At 41.3% G+C, this 23,129-nt stretch overlaps 1 protein-coding gene across 2 annotated transcripts in view; it reads left to right on the top strand.

The window, feature by feature from the left end:
- ABCC4 (ATP binding cassette subfamily C member 4 (PEL blood group)) overlaps positions 1-23,129 on the top strand; it is a 192,512-nt gene that overhangs the window by 160,126 nt on the left and 9,257 nt on the right. The gene's annotated exons all lie outside the window — the stretch shown is intronic.

Here is a 23,129-nt window from a genome sequence, read left to right as displayed (position 1 = left end):
TTTAGTGTCTGGCAATCCCGCTCTTTCCCTGCAGTACAAGCACAGATTTGAGCTGGATGTATCACTGACTTTAAAGTGCCTGTTGAAGTGTCCTTTGGGATATTACTTAAGGCACACAGTTCTGTCATAAAGTGTTTGTTTTCCCCTAAAAGACCTGGAAGAGCCCAGTTAGGAAACAGCTCTGATCTAATTTAAAATTTTTATGTTCAGTGGTCTTCCTTGGGTTTTGACTGATTAAGTCCTATAAACGAGGAAGGTTAGACAGTGCTATTCCAGTAACGCTGGTTTCTTTTTTTTTTCTCAGTTTCATTTAATATGGCATAGTCTTAATGACAGCTAATTGTTTGTGTTTGATTGACTCTGTTGCTACAAAATAAAAAGGAAGACAAATTAGACATCTCCTTTCTCCCCCTATTATTTGTTCTCTGATTACTGAAGACGGTTTCTCTTTGTACTTCAGGAATTAGTGAGCTGTTTCTGACTCTTTATTATGCCCTTTCAACCAATGGTTTACAGCCCAAACCTTAAAAGCACTCCTCTGCCATCAGCCCTATTAATTATATGGTGCCTGTGTTGGCAAAACATTTTGAGGATCATAGGCTAGTTTCTGTACAAGGTTATTATGCCCTTATTATCCCATCAAGCTTGTATTAAACTCTGTTCCACAGCCTCTATTAGCCATTTTTATTATCCCATGATTGTTGTTTATTTTGAGATCCAGTTTCTACCCATTGCTTGGAAGTTCTTAACTATATATTTGAGTGGCAGGGCAGAATAGGCAAAAGACATCAGATAAAGGTTACAATAATTTACAATAGGTAAAAATCATTATATGTTGACATTTCCTTTCATTTTTCCATGATGAAGTTTTCTTATGTATGTGCTCCCATTAGTTTATGTTGTAGGTAGGAAAAGGATATTCTTTGCTGAATATGAGTTAAAAAGGTGTATTCACAACAATGTTTGAAAAATGACAGGGAAACGTCACCATAAAGCTCTTGTCATAAATGTTAGTATTATCTACCCTTGCATGACATAAACATTCATGATAATCTGTTGATACAGCTTTGTGAGTTGATGTATCTTTCATACTTTAGACGTTCTGTCCACAGATGTGGATACTACAGGTGTGCTGAATGTTTGCTGGCAAATATCTTCAGCTCAGAGAAAAAATGTTCCCGAAAAGCATATCTTTTCCACGCCTGTTATCTGCTCCTTCTAGGCAGCTGCTTTGGTACCATTCCCCCTCACCCCCAGTGCTGCTTCTTCCTCACCATGTGACTCCAGCCAGTCATTAGTGTACGAGCATCAAGCCTGTTTGCTCCCCCTCCTCTCTTCTCTGGCATGGCTGCAAGGAGGATATTGGAAGCTTCCAGTTTCAACTGTAGTGGCTTATTTCAGTAAATCATAATTAACACTATCTCTTTATTTAAAGCATTGTACCCCACTCCTCAGCCAAAAAGGCTCCTAGAAGCTGCTCTAGGAGCCTTTTTGGCTAAAGCGTGAGGTAAAATAATTTTCTTACACTTCGTATTTGTGTGGACGTAACAAGCAATGGTGGTTAGTTGAAAACTGAAGCAATTTCTCATGGCTGCATATTCCCAGCCATGCATGGCTGTCATGCAGCGCTTGGAACCAGGCCATATGTTCAGAAAAAGCAGATGGTATAGCTGCTTTCCCTTCCCTCATACTAGTTCAGAATGTGGATAGAAAATCACATATCAGAATGTTTCCTCCTATTTGGGAGAGAGAGAAACCTCCCTGCCCCAAATAAACGTTTATGTCAGTTAAAAAGATAGGGTATTTATATTTGTTTGTTTATTACATTTCTAATCTGCCCAATAACTAAGGTTCTCTGGGCAGATTACAAAGCTAGAACTCTTTTCCATGAAATGTCTTACTAGAGGTAGAGAGATCTTCATGTGGGAGAATATTCAAACATGTGTCCCCCACAAGCATTTTGAAGAAGTTCAGTCCAAGGAGGTGTATATTGGCTACATGTTTGACTATGTAGATCACCCTTTTAAGGGACATGGGAGTTCTGGTACAAAAGTTGTTCACAGCCCTGCAGTTCGCTTGGTTCCTTACCAGTGAAAAGGGAATAGTAATGGCCTAACTTTCTAGGTCATTTTGAGATGGGTATTGTAAAGCATTTCACATGCCGCTGCCATAGAACAAATGCAGCAGGAGATCTCTCAGGAGAGTGAGTGCAGTGAGATTCAGATCCCAATTCAGCCATGAAGCTCACGTGCTGAAAGTGAGGGAAATTATGTATGATCTGTTACAGTTTTTTAAAACTTAAAGCAAAGAGAACCTTGGAAGAATATATAAAGATAAAAAATATATTTTCTACAAAATAGTGCAACGTCACATGAAACCAAAATGGGAAAAGTCTTTTATTGCACCCATAGTTAAATAGGTGAAATTGTTTTAATATTTTTGCCTTAGGCTGAAATGGTGTAAAGAGAAACCAAAAGTTTTTTATTATTATTTTGAGAAAGCCGTGACCAAACTGTATAAAGATGGATTCGGGGGTGGGGGGTGAGGTTGAATCAGAGCAATGACTCACCTTCATTTTTCATCAGGTTTTATTTTACCTAATGAGAGGAGCCTCCTGAGAGAACAAAAGGAATAGAAAAATGCGCTTTACACAACTGCAGACAGAATTGGCCTTAGGAGCTGTTTAATTCTAGCTTATTCTCCTCCAAAGTCATATTTCTGGTTTCACAATCCCAGCCACGCCTTGAGGAGAGTATATCCACAATATCTTTCTTTTAATTATAAATATGTGTATCATGCTTCAAACAACTTGAAATCGTTGAGAGGATCTGTATTGTGTAAGGTGATACTGTCCTAAGACAATCACATCAATGAGTAATAACACTTTCCTCTTATACAGCACCTTTCATCTGGGAATCTGAACACTTGTTAAAATCATTAATTAATTAAACTGCACGACACCCCTGCCAGGTAGGAAAATAATCGTAAACGTATTACATTCAAAGTTAGAAAAGATCTGTTAAATTATGCCATCTCAGCATTCTTCTCTAACAGTGCTAGGGCATTGCTAATGGTCTTCAGTAAGATATTAGTTTAGTTTATCTAGTAACAAAGCTAAAAGTACGCTGGATTTTAAACACTTAATTCTGTTCTGTGGAAAAAGCTGCCAAAGTGTGGGAGGAAATTTTGATACAGAATTTTCTATTGTCATATTATGTGCCCCTTCAGAAACTTTGAACTTTAAATAAATGTTCTGGGGAAACATTTATTGTCTACTTTGTTCAGGCCTCTTACTTCTACTGCAGTGTTTTACCTTTCTCTCCCTTCAAAGAATCTTTTGATATCTGCCATGGAACCTGTTGCAGAGGATTCTGTAGCCTGTTGGATGTATGCTCAATTCACATATAGCCCTGAGCAGGACTTTTGAAATTGACCAGAGCTCCACGTGAACTGAGCATGTACCCTTCTGACGCTCACCTACCCATTGCATGTGACAGAGAAAGAGCAATAGCAGTGAACAAGGGGTCTTTTGGAAGCTTGTTCAACATTAGTGATATTAGAAACTATAGGGAGCTTGTGGGTATGAGGTCATATTATTTGTCCATTGGCTGTCTTACTCTGACTAGCAGTGATTCTCTCCAGGTTCTCAGCCAAAGAACTTTCCCATCACATGATACTTGATCCTTGTAACTAGAGATGCTAGGAATTGAACCTGAGATCTTCTGCATGCAGAGCGTATGATCTCCTATTCAATTACCTTCTCAATGCAAAAAATGTGATAAGCTTCCAAAGATACCCAGGGTTCCCAAGAACACAGTTCAAAAACCACTTTTGTATGGTATCTGGCATGTGACAAAAGTAGTAATGAGGCTTTGAGATGTCAAATTGATCAACCACACAATGCCTTTACAGGGTTGCTACAACTTTGGAACCAGTTTGTTTCATAGTATATGCCTTTTGAAACATCTGTGTTGATTGTGTTTCCTTCTACTGCCGAGTTCAGTAGTAGGTTCAGTAGTTCAGCACCATGAACTACAGCACATTTTTCTGAAATTTTCTGAAGTGGTAAAGTAGCATGGTTTTGGTGCTAGGTTAAGACTGGCAGTGTCACGCATTCATGGGATGATATCCCACGTCTTTGATGTGTGGTAGGTGTGCTGTCTGAAAGTAGCCCTGAGATGGTATGGTGGTATCTTTACCTAATTCCTTTGTCAAGTGCTATCATTTTGACCTGAACTTATTCAGTCAAGAAGTCCTTCAGCTATGTATAACAACTTAACCCAACCTTCCCCAACTTGGCACCCTCCATATTTGTTGGACTACAACTCCCATCATCCCCAGACAGCATATGTCCAGCACATATGGAGGGTGTCAGGTTGGGGAAGGCTAACCTAAACTGTGCTAATATGAATCAAATGCTGTGCACTGCATTATTTTAAATAAAAATGGTGGCGTTCTTAGATGCTTAGAGTGATATGTCCAGCAGCAAATTTCATGTGGCAGTTTTTCTTGTACTGTACTACATCAGATAGAGCTGGGGAATCACATATTTTTATGCTTTTCTACCACCACCACCCCAATTAAATCTCAGCGTACATAGAGAACTAGCGTATTAGGGAGAATGCTAGCCTAGCAGTTTTCAATGTGCAAGATGTTTTCTTCATGGCAGGGCATTCCGTCATGCAGCCCTATCCCTTGTATGAATGGGATAGTCCAGGGAAAACTTCACCATATACTTTGGTTGTCACTTGACAGACTAAAAGCAAAATATACTTTTACAAAAGATACTGGCAGCAGGTGTCATATTTTTTTTACAGATTTTCATAGTTATGGCTCATTCTCTATATAGGCACTTTGAAATTGATAGGTGCATAATGAACAGCTTGATTTCATTTCCTTATTCTTTTGGTGTGCGGATAAAAAATTGCATTAGATAGTGAATGAAATATGTAACCTGTGCACTGTTTGAACACTGTGCACTGGCCTGGGAGCTTCAGATGGAAGGAAAGGTGGGCTGAGTTAACTAAGAAGAGACGTATCCTGGTCTTAAGAGAGAACGTAAAACTTTTTCTCATCTGAAGGTTTCAAGCCTGACCCAGAAATGCAGTGGCAATTTCCTAAGGAGGCAGTGTCTGATTCTAGCTGAGCTGGGAAATGTATTTGGATTGATTATTTGCCTTGCCAAAGTCTAAACCACACCTCACAGACAAATTGGCACCACTAAAAGATCTCCCTACAGAAAGAGCCAGGCTCAGAGTTTCAGTGGGACGCCCAGAATGAGTCTGTCTTCACAAGACACATAATTGGTAATGTTCACACCTTGTCCTCATGATGTTGAAAAGTTTGTGTGTGAGATTATTAACCAGGTCTTTGTTCATTAATTTACTCAAAGAAGCAAAGCAGGATCTATAGGAAATTAGAGCACTGATCTTCCTCAGCTGAGTCTCAGCCCCAACTGGGGCCCCCATGACTTAAAGGTGGGGGTACACCAGTCATGGCATCACCACCATTTGTGTGTGATGGTGTTTAACTTTATTTAACAAGAGGAGGAAAAAGAGAAAAAAATAAAAGATGGAGGGAGAGAAATGAAGAGAGAAAGAAAACTAAGAGAGGAGGAAAACAGATCTATACATTTAAAAAGAAAAGTGGGGATCACGTGTGGCACTTTAGGCTTAAAGGGAGGGTCGGATCTGAAAAAAAAGGTTACAATTCTTGAGTTGGAGTGTGGACATACGAAACCTTAGTTGATCCATGAATACTAATAGTTGTGTAATGGAAAAGGCTTGGTGAATTAAAGACAATCCAGGAATAGTTATTGTTTTGAGAATACAGCAGTGTAACAATTATTTGTGGCAGGAATTGAGTAGGGGACAAAATTGGCTTGATTGAGATAAAATAGAATTTCCTATGTGTTATTCTTATTTAAGTATTTCTTTTATTTTTTCCTGCATTTCAGCCTAACAGGGAGCACATGGGAAGAGTAGGCAACAATGTAAAATACACAAAAGACCTAAAATCACTATTTATTAAGTAACTGTTTTAAAACAGTAGCCTAAAACGCTGTATCCACAAAGCAACAGAGACGTAACCACCTGCAGTCAAAAAGATTTCAGGTAGCACCAGCCAATTTCATAGAAGTTATAGGGGAAAGTCTTTCTTTTAGGAAACTCTCAGAAATACCTGAAATGAACTAGCCAACCTAGGGTGCAATCCTAACTAGATAGGTGGCCGCCTCCAAACTGGGAGGTGACCGCCTATCCAAAGCAAGGCAGGAGAGGCACGGGGAGGATCGTTCCTTCCGCGCCTCTCCTGCTTTGCTGGTTTTTGCTAGACAGCCGTTTTCGTCTGTCTAGCGGCGGGGGGGCTGACTGGGAGAGGAAGCTGCCGTACGACATTTTGGATCCGCTCTCCCTGCCTTGGAACACCCCCCAGAACTCTACTTTTCAGTTGCTCTGCGCTCCTCTTATGAGGGCGGAGGATGGGGCTTCTCTGCACTGCCTCCGAGGCAGTGCGGACAAGGGGGGAGGTTGGTTTTCCGGGAACCGACCTCAGAGCGTGGGGAAAGAGCGTGGGAAAAGAGCAATACCTGTGGCCCTCTAGGCAGTGGCTAGTGGCCATAGGATTGCTCCCCTAGTCTCTCTTAGAAGTCAGTTCATAAGGAGATTAGTACAACAAAGAAGGGCCTCGCTTGTGTCACTGCCCACAATTACAGATGGCTAAGCCTCTCTGGAAAATCTTAAGGCAAGAAATACATTTGAGGAGAAGTATTTCCCCTTGTTCTGGGCCCAGAGATTAGTTTCCAGGCCAAAGTGCTGGTTTTAACAGGTAACCAGGACAGTTCTTTGAGTACTGATATTATTATTATTATTATTTACTGCATTTATATCCCGCCTTTTTTCCTCTTGCAAGGAACCCAAGGCAGCTTACATTAGCCTCCTCCTCTCCATTTTCACAACAACAACCCTGTGAGGTAGGTTGGGCTGAGAGTGTGACTGGCCCAAAGTCACCCAGTGAGCTTCCATGGCTGAGTGGGGACTAGAACCCGGATCTCCCGGCTGCCAGTCCAACACTCTCGCCACTACACCATGCTGGCTCATTATATGCAACTTGCACTTGTTCATGTCTCATTACTGTAATCTGGGCCAGCTGCAATTTCCAAACATTGTTCTGAAGCATCCCTGAGTAAAGTGTGATGTAACCTAACCTTGAGATTACTGTGGCATGAAACCTCAGATTATGGGTTATAGATTAGAACACAAAAAACAACAAGACAATAGGAACAAATCTGATGAAATAATGTAAAACAGGGTCTTGACAGGTTAAAATAACAAACATAAGAATAAAAATTCTCGAAGGAATAGCAAATAAAAAGGTCTTTATTAGATATTAAACAGATAGTAAAAGTTTGGTTCCAGGTGAGCCTCCCTGTGGAAAGCATTTTACAAATGGGGGGCAACCACTGAAAAAGCCCTGTCTTAGATCACCTTCCACTTCATCTGAAGGTGGGGGGACCTGAAGAAGGGCCTCAGAAGAACACTTAAACATCCAACATTCACATGGGAGAAGGTGATTCTTAAGGTTGTTGGCCTCAAGCTGTTTAGGGCTTTAAAGTTTAAACCTTTAATGTATTTCTTTGAGAATTTATGTTGTAAGCATATTGAGCATTTTAGGTCCCTTTCTTCAATTTATGCATTCAGAGTTAGCCAAACTAAACAAAGTCTTCAGTCCTGCCCTTACGGCACTCTGTTTACCAGTATTTCACCTTTTTAGCAGAAAAAAGCAGAAAACAGTTCTAGTATTATGAGAGAGGGAAAATTAATTTCTGCCTATCCACTTTCTCCACACCATGCATAATTTTATACACTTTATATACCATCATGTCTCCCCTTGTTCACAATTGTTCTAAGTTTCCAAACCCCAAAGTTTGCTACCTTTTCACATAGGGAAGTTTCTCCAGCCCTTGCTCATTTTAGTTGCCCTTTTCCAGCTCTCTAATACCCAATTTGAGGTCCAATGACCAGAACACAGTATTCCAAGTGCAGTCGTGCCATAGATTTGCATAAAGGCTTTATGATATTGGCAGTTTTATTTTCAATTCCTTTCCTAATGATCCCCAACATAACATTTGCGTTTTTCACAACAGCCACAGACTTGATCATTGTTTTCATCAAGCTGTCTACCACAACCCTTGATCAAAAAATGAGATCAGATTCGTCTGGCAGGATTTGTTCTTGATAAATCTGTGTTGGCTTCGAGTAATCACTGCATTGTTTTCAAGGTGCTTCCAGATGGATTGCTTTATCATCTGCTCCAGAATATTCCCAGGGATTGATGTCAGACTGACTGGTCTGTAGTTCCCAGGTTCCCCCTTTTTACCCTTTTTGAAGATAGGGACAACATTAGCCCTCTTCCAGTCATCTGGCACTTCACCTGTCCTCCATGATTTCTCAAAGAGAATAGACAGTGGTTGTGAGAGTTCTTCTGCCATTTCCTTTATGACTCTAGGATGCAGTTCATCTGGCCCTGGAGATTTGAACTCATTCAAAGTAGTTAGGTGTTCCTTGACCATATGCTTATCGATCTCAAGCTGCAATCCTGCCCCTTCAGGTAACTTTGCCTTTACCAGGGGAAGTACAGGCTGATTAATATTTTAATCTCATTTGCATTTAACCTTTGCACAAGCTATTGGCTAATTAGGGTGGACACGTTTTCCAAGGCTTGGCCAGAGAAACTCCGGGATTGCACAGCTCCTTTTCCTCAAGCCTCCAGCGCTTCTCTGGATTTCCCACAGTTGTTTTGGAAATTTCCCTTGGTGTATTTGCTAAACGGAGTTTGAGCTTTGATTAGTGATCAGGTCTTGGACTAAAACAGATATAAACTCCAAAGCACAACTTGATTTTTCATTTCAAACTGGGGAAGGATTTCTGAGGGAAATGTCACTTGGTTTGTAATACATGCAAGTATTGCAAACTAGCCACATTCATATTTCAAACCAGGTAATTGCAAAGTTTGGCAGTGTCACTAATTAGGTTGGGCCAGAAGATAAAAGGTGTGTAGGTGGAAGGCATGGAAATTAAAATACCTTGGTATGGGGATTATATAATTATTAGCTCTAAAGACATATTATTATTCCTTGAAGGATTATTGGACATAACTAATGAGATCAGTGGAAAACCAAGATTAATATGCAGATGTTGGAACCAGTGGGGTTCAATTTGATGACCATCTTAAAGGGGAATTTTGAAACAACTAAATATAAAAGACTGAAAAATAAAGCATTGGAGGATTTTACTAAAAGAGGACTTGGAAGAGTCTCTAGTTAAGCCAAATGTCATATCTTTTTTTAATATATGTATCTATTACTGATTATAAGAACTACCCTATTAGGAGGGAAGAAAATGACAAAAGGTTTTATATGGGATAGTAAAAAAATCTTGAGTACATTTTCAGGCCTAGACAGACATGTGTGTGCACACTTGCACATACAAAATAGGTGACCAAATAACTAATCAATATATGAAACAGTGCAGCCTAGTGTGGTGGTTGAGCTGGTTCCTAATAGAAAAAGTGAGCCCATTGGAATGTGTTGTGTGACTTGACTGGAGAAAGGGGGTAGTTGTGGTAAGATCATGCCATATGAACTCATGAAATCCTGGAATGTGTACCAAGGTTCCTTAGCTCCAGAAAACCCAACATCGTATTGGTTTTATCCCATAAAGCACTTTAGGATAATTTAAAAGGTAGATACCACATAGATACTTAAACATTTATGTTGTGAACAATAGGATAGTCTTGTGTAAAAATTATTTATTTGAAAGTGGAGAACTTTATAATGGCAATATACAACAATAGCAGTGCAACCCTATACATAACTACTCAGATGTAAACCCCATTGAGTTCAATGGGGATTGCTTCCAAATAGATGTGTATAGGATTATAGCTGAAAATTTTCTAGGACAAGAGTGGGTTAACCTTTTATCTGTCAAGGGCTGCATTCCCTTGAAGGCAATCTGTTGGGGGCCACATGCCTGTGGTAAGTGGGGCCAGAGCCAAAAGTGGGCTCTGGGGAGGTGGTGGGCTTTCCCACACTGGAGGCCTTCAAGATGAGGCTGGACAGCCATTTGTCAGGGATGCTCTGACTTGGATTCCTGCATTGAGCAGGGGGTTGGACTTGATGGCCTTGTAGGCCCCTTCCAACCCTACTATTCTATGATTCTATGGGCAGGGCCACACCTTTTCTCTCTCTCTCTCTGCCAACTCCTTTTCTTTCTCTCCCTCTTTCTGAAACCTCCTTTTCTCAGGGCATATGTTGGCCACCTCTGATTTAAGAGCGTGTCCAACAATAAAAAGCTGTTATTGGGGACAGCATACACCAAAAGAGGATCGTGTCCTGTGTTTATGCTACATTATTGGAATTAACTAATAACTGGATAGAATAATACCAGTAGCAATAACATGGTGTTGTTAGGCAAGATTTAAGGCTGGAAGAATAGGAAGTGATATGCCAAACAGCAGGCAAATTCTCATTGTGTCTAAATTTAATGGTGGCTCAGGTTAAAGTTACTTATAGGTGTCATATTTCATAACAAAATTTTAAAATAGGATTTATTCATCAAAATATACTAAGCTGTTAGAAATGTGGCATGGTGTACGCAGAGCTTGAACATATGTGTTCAAATTGTATAAACCTGATCATGTCACCATCAGTAGACACGTTATCTATAAATTAACAACTCTTGGGCTACAAGATGATTGGTAAGAAATTAATAGAAGACATTAATGCAAAATTAAATTATTTTTCATGAATGTGTGACTGAAAAATAATATATACTAGTCACTGCAAATTAGGTTTGGCACCTAGAAAAAATAGACTGATGGAGAACTGGCAAGTTTCAGAAATGGAAAAAAATCTCATAAGATGTACTTGAGAATGGGAAGGGAGTATGACTCAACTGGTTTATTGGTTATTAACTGTACACTGAAATAACAAATATGATCATGCATATCAACATATTTTTAATATTTTAGGGTGCAGTCCTACGGCCACTAGACAGCGTCTAGATGGCCATAGGATTTTTTGTTTTATGGGAACCGAGCTTGGAGCTGGCGATCCAAGCTCGCTTCCTGGAAATCCGACTCCCCTCCCCCACCACCTTGTAGGAGGCGTGGTTTGTCCCTGGCTCCACACTCAGAAGAGCAGCACAGAGCGGCCAACAAGGGGGTGTTCCTGGAGGAGGGGACTGTGGAAGTGCCAGTACGATGTTTCCTATGTGCTAGCTAGCCTCCCTCTCCCCCCTGCCCCCGCTCCAAGGTACTCTGGTTAGACAGCTGAAATCAGCTGTCTAGCTGCAAATGCAGGGCAGCCAGAGTGCAGAGGAGAAGATCCCCTCCACCCTCCGCCCACCCTGCATTGGATAGTTGGTCACCCTCAGTTCAGAGGCGGCCAGCTATCCCCATAGGATTGTGACCTTAATATATTAAGTAGTATTAGATTTGTCTGGTTACCACCACGTCAATAAATGAAGCAAAGCTTTTAAAATGTGGTATACAAGCATGTGTGAACAAGTCGTTAGATGTACTTGAACAACAGTTTGAATTCAGTTTTAAGTTTCTCTATAACCTCATTATTCAATTAAAAAGCCAAATGAGGTGTTAAACCCACATTTATAATTCTTAAGTAGCCAAAACAGATTTTGAATATTCTTTCTGCCCAGGCATTTGTCTTGATTCCAAACAGTGTTACAAAGTATTATTTAAAGTCCTGTTTCCACATTCTTGTAGAGTTTTGAACTTAGGGTAGTACACATCTAAACTGAATCAGATAATACTCCCTAGAAGATAATTTGTTCCCTTTTGTATGGGACGTATACCCAACATTCCCTATATACCTATAAAGAAGACTACAATTCATTCTTTAATTATTAAAATACCAACAATCCACAACTTCATTCACTTTTGTTAAAAATGTCCAGCAAAAGTTTTTAATGTGCATTTCACTAAGAGTGTTTATTGTTGTATTGTTATACTGTAGTTTAAGCTTTTATATTTTATACTGTTTTTATTCTGTACTTCATGGTTTTAATTTTTGTGAACCGCACAGAGAGCTTCAGCTATTGGGAGGTATAGAAATGAAATAAATAGATAAATAAATAAGCAAGCCATTCAGCTCCAGGCTAGCATAGAGAGGGTGATTCTGAGGCCTCTCCAGTGAATAAAGGGGCTTTGGATTAAGCAGTTGCCCTGTCCTACCCTCTGGAACACCCAGTTTCATAGCCTACCAGCAGCAGGGGCACTGCTGGTGGTACAGAGTTTTCCATGCATGTAACTGGGGCATCTGGCACAAACATAGTGCTCTCACCAGTGGAAAGGCACCTCTGCCCAATCCAAATTATTATTATTGTATTATTTAAAATGGTGCTTAGGGCTTCTTTAAGGGAAAAACCCTCCTCCAATGGCTGTCCAAGGGGGTTAGGATTGCTCTGCCAATCTTCAGTTTTGATTTCGTACTGAGTTTTTTATTGCCTTATGTTGGAAAGTAATTATACAAGCTTGACACAAAATCATAACACAGTAACAGCTATGGTTTTATTGATTTTTAGAGCAGTTTAAAAATTGCAAATTTGGGGGAAAATCTATTTATCTATAGCATTTATGAGTTGCTTGTCTGCCTGAAGGCTCATGTGGTGATGTACAACCATTAAAAATTAATACAATACTGCAAAAATTGCGAAACATTAACATCCCAATAATCATAAACGCTTCAATTGTGGGGGTGAGGAGGAAGCACCATAAAACCATATAAAAATCTGTATGTTACAAAAATCATAAGGCTTAAAGAATTACTGAATGCAGCAGTAAAATGCATCATAGAATGAATAAACATACAGTGAAAGAAGGCAACTGTAACATAAAAAACAATAGGAGCAATGAAACAGCGGAACCAGAAAAAAATGATTTGCAACATAGTCTATAGCCACTGACAAAGGCTTTTGAAACAAAAACACCTTAATTTGCTAGCAGAATATCCTCAAGGAGGTGGCCATGCAAGCTATTTTTGTTAAGGAATTTCCCAGGCTGTGATCTTAGCCCTCAAATACTTCACTTAGAGAAAAGATGGAAGATGGGGCAGGAACGTGGACCTGGCAATGCAAGTTCCTAACCATCGTGCTACCTGGACATTAGTGCAGGGACAAGGAACACCCCCAGGCTGTGAACCTATTGCTTCAGGAGGAGTTGCAACCCTTTCTAGAGTAGGTAAAGCCATTACCCTAACATCTGTAGGCTGAGTTACTTTCAACACTTCTTGTCAGGACTGAGCGTTTTTATTTATTAGCCCTCTTCCTTGGCATAACTGTGCCCGAGCATTCATTCAGAGGCTCCAGCTCTACTCAGTTTGACAAGAACAAAATTTCTTAGATGTTGCCAGCATGCTGATGACATCGTACTTTGAAACTCTGGACGGTCTTTTCCAGCAGATATCATAATAGTTTTTAAAAGCATAGGTGGCAACATGGAATCCTGCCACATCTCAAAGTCCCTGGGACAGAGAAGTAACCACTCACTGCTACTCTCTGGCTTTGATCTGTAAGTAGGACTTGAACTACTGCAAAACAGTATCCTCAAGTCCCCGCCACCACTTCACCCTGTGATCCAGAAGAATTTAGCAGTTAGTTGTGTTGACTACCTGCTAAAATGTCTAAGAGTAAAAGTAAGATTATGCTTCCTTTGCTAACTCCAGACACAAATCTTCCACCTGGGGCACTAAACCAGGATGTCTTCCATACTGACCTGAGCCTTGACTGATGTGGGTTTAGATAATCAGTATTTTCTAACAGGTCTTAAACAAACTGCACAGTTGTGCTGATACTCTGCCTTACCTCATTAAGACAGTATGTTGCTCACTTTTGAAATTAGTGTTTACAAACTGCTGGAATATGCATGTTTTCAGGTTAGGATTAAAAAACTGTCCTGCATTGCTAGCTGAAAGACCATGAAGTCAATACCCACCAGTATTGGTCATTTGTTGATGCCCAAATACTTACATCAAAGCTTGGGGTGATTGTAACATTCTTATTTAGTGTGTGTTCAGGAACATAGGCAGCTGTCAAACCAACAGTCCATCTAGCTCAGTGTTGTCAGCAGCAGCTCTCCAGAGTTTCAGACAGGAATGTTTCCCAGCCCAATTTAGAGATATTAGGGATTAAACCTGGGACCTTTTGCAAAGTATGTGCTCCATCAGTGGGTTATGGCCCATCCAATGTCCTCTCTCTAGTTTAAAGAACAAACGTGTTCGACATTTTCTCCCAGTTATCATGATTTTGCTTGGCTGTTCTTGCTTTTTTCCCTTTTCCCTTTTATTTTGAGAATGAGGTCAGCACAAACACACTTTAAAACTTTTTTTTAGGGAAGAGTCTTTTTACCTCCTCCGTGATACCCGAGTCCTGATTTGCCACTTGTTATTAGATTGAGGAGCATTTTTTTTTATGTGTATGTATGTATGTATGTATACTTTTTGGTTCAACATGCCCTAAATAGCCTTCAACCCTGTTCAACCCAGATCTATATCTGAACCATCACTTTCAAAGGGGAGCGAGACTTACCTCACAATATCCATGTCAATAAAGACTCATATAATTGTGGGAGAACTAGATTTTATTTTTAAATTTATTTTGCTGGTTACTTAAGAAAACTGACTTTCTGAAATTCTTTTGAGTTTTATGTGGCTATGAAAGAATACTGAGGTTGCTTCTTCTAAAATGCAAGTGTTAAAATCTGCTTTGACTGGGAGAAAAATAGCCATCTGAGAAGAAGAAGAATATATTCACTTGCTTTCTACCAGCATAGCAAGAAGTTGTCCATGATTTATAGGGAAGCTCTCTCTCTCTCTCTCTCTCTCTCAAACACACACACACACACACACACACACACACACACTTTATAGCTTTGTTCACATGCAGTCAAGTCATACCAACTAGATGAGAAGAATTGATCTTTTAAGGCTCTGTGTTGCTGCATGTTGTGTTCATGTAGCCATTCATAGTATAGCAGCAGTTTAGGTATTCTTGCATGCTATACCTGCCCTGATTTGGAGAGAAAAATCTTTGCTCTGATCCTTTGTCCTTTGCAAAACCTCTCCATCAATAGAATAAGTAACATTTCTGGTAAGCTGGGACCATCGGTGTGGATTCAGACTGTTACATGTAGACCAGCATGTATGTACATGCGCAGTATTTTTTTTCTCACTGGGGTTCCACGTTGTTGACAAATACACAACTGTAACCACAGAAAGCATTTCTTATGCTGGGGGTTCAGCAGGGACGGGATAATTGCCACTGCTTTTCATGTTACTGCCCACAGCACCATCCACTACCCCATAACCTCCTTCCTTACTGTTGTCATTTAATTTTTGTGCATCTGCATGCAAATGAGAAGCATTGACATAGGCAGCAACAAACAAGAAATGGCAGTAGAGAGGAGGGGGAGCACCAAGGAGTATTGGGCTGGTTCAGCAGCTTGCGAGCTGGTTTCACATTCGAGACTCATCCAGAGCTTACCTGAAGCCATGTGAATAGCCCAATCAATATCTCAGTGGGATAAGGAAAAGGTCACACCAATTAATTTATATGAAATCTGGTACTCAAACCATGTTCTCCTGAGATCAGGTTCTGTGGTAGAATATTTCTACCTTCCTGTCCTTTTGGATTATTCCTGTCTTTTCTTGTAGCAACTTGGGGTCTGTCTGAGTTATGAAGATGAATATAGCAGATCTTGCATTTCACTGAAGTGTCTAGAGCAAAAAATTAAGTTGTCATGTTCAGTAGGATGAGCACCTCAATCTGGGTGTAATTTGGTGACAAAAGAAAAGTACAAATAGTTAAAGGTTGGATTCTGCCAACTTTAACGCAAAATAGCTACTCTTACAGGTAACTTTTTCTGTTCCCGTGGGTTCAGCTCACGGAGCTGAAGTTTCTTCTCAGCCTAAGCAGGAATGTCAGAAACTTGGCCGAAGCACTAGGTTTTGATTATAATTTATATATGCGTTTGTTGGAATAGAAGCGCCTATCCCTTGCCCTAGGCTGTACTTTGACATCTGTGACTTGACATCGGGTACTATTCTGAAATACACATAATCGCACAATAAGCTGCTCTTGCTGCCTTCCCAATCCTCACCCATTCCCTTTAACAGTTTAATTCCATCAAGCTGTGGTATCAGTGGCTAAAAGGTTTGCAGTCCTGAAGAATACCCACCTGATAATTTCACCACATCCTTTCTGCTGTGGATGATCAACTGAAGCATGGCTGGGAAATTAATTAAATTCTATATAGCTAGAGACTATACAACGGTGGGAACTGAGCACTTTCCGGGCCCCTTGGAAAATACCCTGCCAGCTGCCTGCCCCATTGTCTCATCTCTATGCCCCTGTGTATGCTCATATTGCCAGATTTTTGTATCATCCATGCTTAGTGGGCTGGCAGCATAAACATGGAACATGATCCTGAAGTTAGTACCTCACAAAATTCAGCTTTGGTTTTATTTAAAAGCAAATTTCTAACCCAAATAGCTATGGAGAAAACTTGAGAACGTATAGGTAGTAGCATGCACTGATGCGAGTTGAGGGTCATGGGGAGATTGTCAAGCACTTGACAGGTCATGATACATAGTTGCTGGGACATATTTGGCTTGGTCAAATGCAGCAATCACACATTGAGCAGGCCTGTACTCATTCCTATGGGTGTATGAGAAATTTGTTTTAGTTTGCTTATGACCGACCTTCCAAACGCGAATGCAATCCATGGCCAGAATTCATACATTCCTGAACTTGTGACAAGAACATAAGAAGAGCCATGCTGGATCAAACCAAGGATCCATGTAGTCCAGTATTCTGTTCACACAGTGGCCAACCAGCTGCCCACGGGAAACCCACAAGCAGGACATGAGTGCAACAGCATCCTCTCACCCATGTTCCCCAGCAACTGGTGTATGTAGGCATACTGCCTCTGATACTGGAGGTAGCACATAGCCAGTAGCCAATGATCACTTTATCCTCCATGAATTTGTCTGGCCCCTTTTAAAGCCATCCAAATTGGCCATTACTATGTCTTGTTGTAGCAAATTCCATGGTTTAACTATGCACTGTGTGAAGAAGTACTTCCTTTTGTCTGTCCTGAATCTCCCACCAATCAGAATCATGGGTTGACCCTGGGTTCTAATATTATGAGAGAGGGAGAAAAATGTCTCCCTATCCACTTCCTCCACACCATGCATAATTTTGTATATCTCTAGTGTACAATGCTGTCCGCAGGAGAGAAAATGTAATAAAAATGGTGTACATTAGAAAAATATGCACACTTTTTAAAAAATATGTACAAACATGCTTTAATCAATCGGAGAAAATTCTGAATGTGCACCCAAGTACTTCACAATTTTCATGCGAAAAGAAAGAAAAAGCTCACAGTCTGATACAGACATGTGTTGGACCGAATTTCCAGGTGGAACTTAGAGAACTTTAACAAACCTGGGTTTTGCTGATTTCCACATCCCTATTTGTCCCTAGGGTCTGCATCTGGGGCTATCTATTCCATTCCCCTACTCCATGTCAAACCCCCAGAATACTTTGGAATCTGAAATTTTGAAGGCAAAATAAATACCACAATATAGGCAAATGTGCTTAATATACATAATTCTGAACACAGAATTTTGTATTACTCTGGTGCATAATTATATTTTTCCCAGCACATTGGCCTAGTTCTCAAAATGTTGTGTTGTCACCCACCCATCCACCCAATGTGGACAGCCCAGACTTCTGTGGGTATCCATTCGTGTGGACAGATGTAACATTAACTTAAGCCATGGCCAGTTGTAGCTCTCATAAACAGTGTGGTGTTTTCACAGACCTGATCACAGGAATTGCTAATAACCGTACCTGTGATCCCCCACCTTGCAATGTGAATGCACACTTGGGTGGTCCAACTAGCTTTCAAGGAAAAATATATATTGTGCAACAGTCCATGTGCTAAACCAAGCCAATACAACTTGTAATCCACCAAATCCACCAGCCTTGTATTGGTTTTGATGACCCTAATCCATTTGCAGTACCAGGCAAACACCAGGGCGGGGGAAAGGTTTATTAAGCCTGTGTTTGTTAACACACTAGGGAGGGAGCCTAGCCATGGCTTTGAGAGTGGAGGTTCTTATACCAATTGCTGGAAAAGTCAGGGGCAAGGGTGATTTACCCTCCACCTCAAATCTACTCTGGATTCTGTCCCCTGACCTACAGAGTTCAAACCCCACCCAAGTGCCAACATTTTCAATTTCTAGTGTTGACAATCTGAAGTCACTGGCAAGCCATCACACACAACTGAAGGTCTGCATTGTACTTGATGTGTCGCAAGTTATCTGGCTTTCTTAAATGGCAACTGTGGCACTATGGAGGCCATAAAAGAAAATGGCTGAAAACGTAAGTTTAGCCACAGAAGCCTACAGTATGACAGGTAGTTGTCAGTCCAGGACTGGATCTGAGGTCATTTGAGGGTGAAGCAAAAACAAAATTAAACAATACTTCAATATTTGTACCAAGAGTTTTGTATGAGAAGCCATCTATCTTCAAGTGTAATTTACTTGCTTTTACATCCTTGTAAATATGTCCTCGATGGCCTTGTAGGCCCCTTCCAACCCTACTATTCTATGATTCTATTCTATGATTCTATGAAATAACATGTTCTCATAGTTCAGCAGTAATAGGAATTGTGGCCTCTCTAGAACTGCAACGTTCTTGTTGGGGTTTTCCGTATGTTTTAAAACAAATTACCTGTTTTGTCTGCTTCTCATTTGATCTGTTTTTGGCTTGTGCCCTCTAAATATTTTAATTGGATCCATAGGTCTGGTTTGCAGAGAACAACAAGCAAGTGTGCTGGTTCACGCCGCTCAGTCACTCCCACTGTGAGCAGGAGCAGAGTATCCCTGGATTGTTTGTTAGCACAAGGGATTGGGCAGCGTGCACCAGTACAAGGCAAAGAGGTGGACGGACAGGGTTGCTTTGAAGCGCAGCTTAGAAGAGACATTGGCAGGAAGAGATGGCTCCTCCAGGCACTGGGAAGCTTCTTTTCACATGATGCTTGTTGAGATGCAAATATATGAACTGGGAGGGTGTTACGTATTTTTTGCGTAAAGCAAAAAGTTTTACTTTATGTGGCTCTTCACAAAGACGGTGAAGCCTATATTTATAGACTAGATCCCCCCCCTTTCATTTCAAAGGGAGTGGTTAGGACTGTGCGTCTTAGAAATTACACATTCAAGGTACCTAAATTGGAGTGCCAAATTACAGGACATCTTGATTGTTGTGCTGATACTGTATATATGAAAGATTCAGTTATCCTTAAACTCTTGAGAAAGGTGCTCTTGATTATGATGAACTGTAGTAAATAAGAGTGCAATGGATTTAACATTTGTAATCTACCCTCATGTAAATGAGAAAGAATAGAGGTGAGAAATCAAGATGTATATTAAGATGGCTGCCATTGACAGAGAAAATATTGGCAATAGTATAATTTGGCTATTGAGCTATATGACAGACTAGGGTAAGGGAGTAAAACTCATTGAACACTGTGGGACTTGCCTCTGAGTGACCATGCATAGGTTAGTGCTGTAATGCATGTTGTTTCCAAGGGATTTTACTAGTGCACATGTATATTTCAGGACTGGGGGGAAATACTGTAGCTTTTCAACAGGGCTGGCCCAAGACATTTTGCTAATTGAAGTGAATGGTAAGATGGCACCCCCTCCCCTTTTCATATACAGAAGACAGCTCGACTGGCAGTTGAATCTTACTTCAAGCTGGCAATGGGATAGTGTCTGCCACCACATGTGAGGCATTCTAGTTTAGGGAGCCCAGGATGGGTTGTGTGGCATACACAGCTCTGTCCTCCAACAGAGGGGAACAGCTGGGGAGTCCAGGAGGAACAGCCAAGGAGGCTGCCACTGCTGCCCCACAGCATCTGCCACCTGAGGCAATCACCTCATTCTGCCTAATGGTAGGGCTGGCCCTCCTTTTCAATAAGACTTAAAAAAAAAACATGTAGAGAGAGAGTGCACACGCACTCAAGTACTGCTAAACTTTTGAGGTCCTGCCATACTTATCCATGGCCCAAGTCTGCATAGAGTTAGCTTCCTTCCCCAGGCCATTTTACTCATTTGTGTGCTTTTGAGGTGGTCAAAGTTTGCATGCAGTGCTTTTTCTACCATATTTTCATATGGGGGAATGATTTGTATGACATGACCTCCAAGTAGCAAGGATGGAACTGCACACTTATACCAACAAATTCCTGTTTCTAAGCAGTTCTCATTAATCTGAATGCACGGTCCAGAGAAGGGGAGGGGTGTAGTCAGAGGAGGATCAGCAGGTGGGAGAGTGCTTAACCCATCTCTCTGCCTATTGATTTTCCTGTGCAAATCTCCCCCCACATTGGTTTTCCCTGCAGCTTGTATTTTTCTGATCACAAAGCTGGGCTGAGGAAAAAATATTGTTTGTAAGAAAAAGCAGCTGAGGTGGCATTGGCTGAAGAGAATTTGTGGATCCTGGAAGGGTTAAGCACTTGGCCACAGATTCTCTCCTGCAGATACCACTATTCCTGTGTTACAGTTATGAGGGAAAGAAGGGTTTCAATAAAGACATCAGAAGAACTAGGCCTTAATTGCATTTGGGGATGTTTTGATAATTTTTTCTTTGACATGGGGAAGTGTGTTATGAGGATGTTTTGAGTATCCCTTGTTCCAGCCTTTTTGATGCCATTTATTCATAATTCATATTGACTGCTGTTCAACTGGAAACCTGCAAAAGGTTCAAGAGTCTCACTTTCAAATGCTTCAGTTCACATGCATAATCAATCTCTCTATCAGTTATATATTATGCAGACATATACTACAAAGACACCCTTAAAAATACTTGTTCAAAACACATTCAGACAATTGGTATATGAAATAACTCCTGTGGGGTTTCTTTTTAAAAAATCTGCCATACTGAACCCCAAGGCTCTCACACATTGTATTTAAAGTACAAGTTGGAGAGGGGGCATACCAGAGAGCACATGCTGTGCATGCAAATGGTTCCAGGTTCAATTCCCAGCATCTCCAGGTAGGGCTGGAAAGACTTCAGTATGGAACCCTGCCAGTCAGTATTGAAAATACTGGGCTAGATAGACCAATCATCTGACTCTATAAGGCAACTTCCTGTGTTTTGTGTTTGTTTTTGAACCACTTCTTTAGTGCCTTGAATGTCTGGCAGCACCTTTGCCTGACTTGTCAGAAGCTTCACAATACATATTTCCCTCTTCTGTTTGTGTGATAAGAACTTGAGCAAAGCAATAATAGGTTTTCCTTGTACATTTTAGCTTCCTTAACTGCTTTCCTGTTACACATTACAACCTCTATCCTCTGAGCTTGGTTATCTCAGATTAGGGATTGAAGGGGGCGGTTATGACCTATGAGCATAGCCCACACAGAGATTCGGCTCCCCAGTATTCCCCTTGAAAGCCTGTGGCCGTTACATCTGGTGGCAACAAATTGCAGCAAGTTAATGTGTTCTGTGAAGAAGGAGTTCCTGTTTCTGTGTTCTCAATCTGCTGCCCTGCCCATCAAATTTACTGGGTGAACTCAAGTTTGAGACAGACCTTCGTTCCAAAGAAGACAGCGAGGGGTAATCAGGCTCTGTCGCCAAAAGAGAATCACAAGCCGCATCAGTGCAGTGTCCAAGGGTGGGTAGGGACTCAGGTAGAATGAGCTCCCTAACCCTGTCATCCGCTGCTTACTGGAAATGGAGGCTGCAGCCCTATACCCACTCACCTGGGAGTAAGCCCCATTAAACTTAATGGTACTTATTTCTGAGTAGACATGTGTGCAATTATGATGTAAAACAGAATGACTTAACAGAGAAATTCAAAGTCCCTCCCCACCCAAGCCAAGCACAGCTGTGCAAGCGTGGAGGTGCATTCAGTAGGTAAAGCTACCAATGGCTAATGGTCCTTATGGATATATATTATCTCTAGCATCAGGGGCAGTATGCCTATGTATGCCCGTTGCTGGGGAACGTGAGCAGGAGGGTGCTGTTGCACTCATGTCCTGCTTGTAGGTTTCCTGGCAGCTGGTTGGCCACTGTATGAACAGAATGCTGGACGAGATGGACCTTGGTCTGATCCAGCACAGCTCTTCTTATGTTATTCTTATGTTCCTATCCAGAGGAAATATTCAAGAGAAAATGAAAGGTTGCTTGAATGTTGAACTTTGGTTTTGTGGAGTCGTGCAGTTAGAGCAGTTTGGTACATCTGAAAGAGTATGGATTTGAAGTCTTGGTTGAAGTCTTCTACACGGCTGCCATTCAGTCCACTTAGCAGCCCACAGGTGTCCAGTATCTTTGTGTTGAGGAAGTCAAACATTTTAGATGAGGTAGCATTTGTGTGTTTCAGTCCTTGTGTACTGTAAGGCCAGGTTCAGACAACACACGGCAGGTCATTGTGGGTTATTTAACTGCAGTGCCTGTGGGTGCCAGGATACATACGCAACCCCCGTTCAGGGGTTGTTGTGTCATGCAAACCTGATGAGTGTGGGATATGCAGGAGTTCAACAACCTTCGCATAACCCTAAAAACAGTTCATGGGTTATGCGAGAGTTGTTGAATCCCTGCATAACCCATGCTCACTGGGTTCACATGACACGACAACCCCCGAGCAGGGGTTGCATATTCAAAATGGTGGTCACACTGCAGCCTCACAGTGGGTTAAATAACCCATGGTGGGTTGTCATATCATGAGAACAGCTCCTAAGTGTCAGGATTGATTCTGAGCCCAGGGAGATAGCAGCTCAGATTCAGAAGAGGAGCAGCCAGAACTGGGGGAGGCATTTTCACAAGCCAGTTCAGATATGGGTAGGTGTGCTTCTCAGGATACCAACTCCCAGATGGCCGGGCATGAAGCTTCCTCCTTACCCCCCTCTGTGAGAAGCAGCAAGCAGGAGGAGGAGGAGCTTGAGGACAGTGACCTAAGAGATGCGAGGTGGCAGTGCAGAGCTAAGAGGGAAACGTCAGGGGCAGAGCTCAGATGGTCGAACCAGTTAGCAATGCGTGAGAGGCTATACAAGG

The sequence above is a fragment of the Heloderma suspectum genome, chromosome 3 (assembly GCF_057233095.1).
Source record: "Heloderma suspectum isolate Gila_16-S chromosome 3, 16-S_ref, whole genome shotgun sequence".
Taxonomy (NCBI): Eukaryota; Metazoa; Chordata; class Lepidosauria; order Squamata; family Helodermatidae; genus Heloderma; species Heloderma suspectum.
Note: the sequence above shows the minus strand (reverse complement) of the source record. Positions and strands in the feature narration are given on the sequence as shown.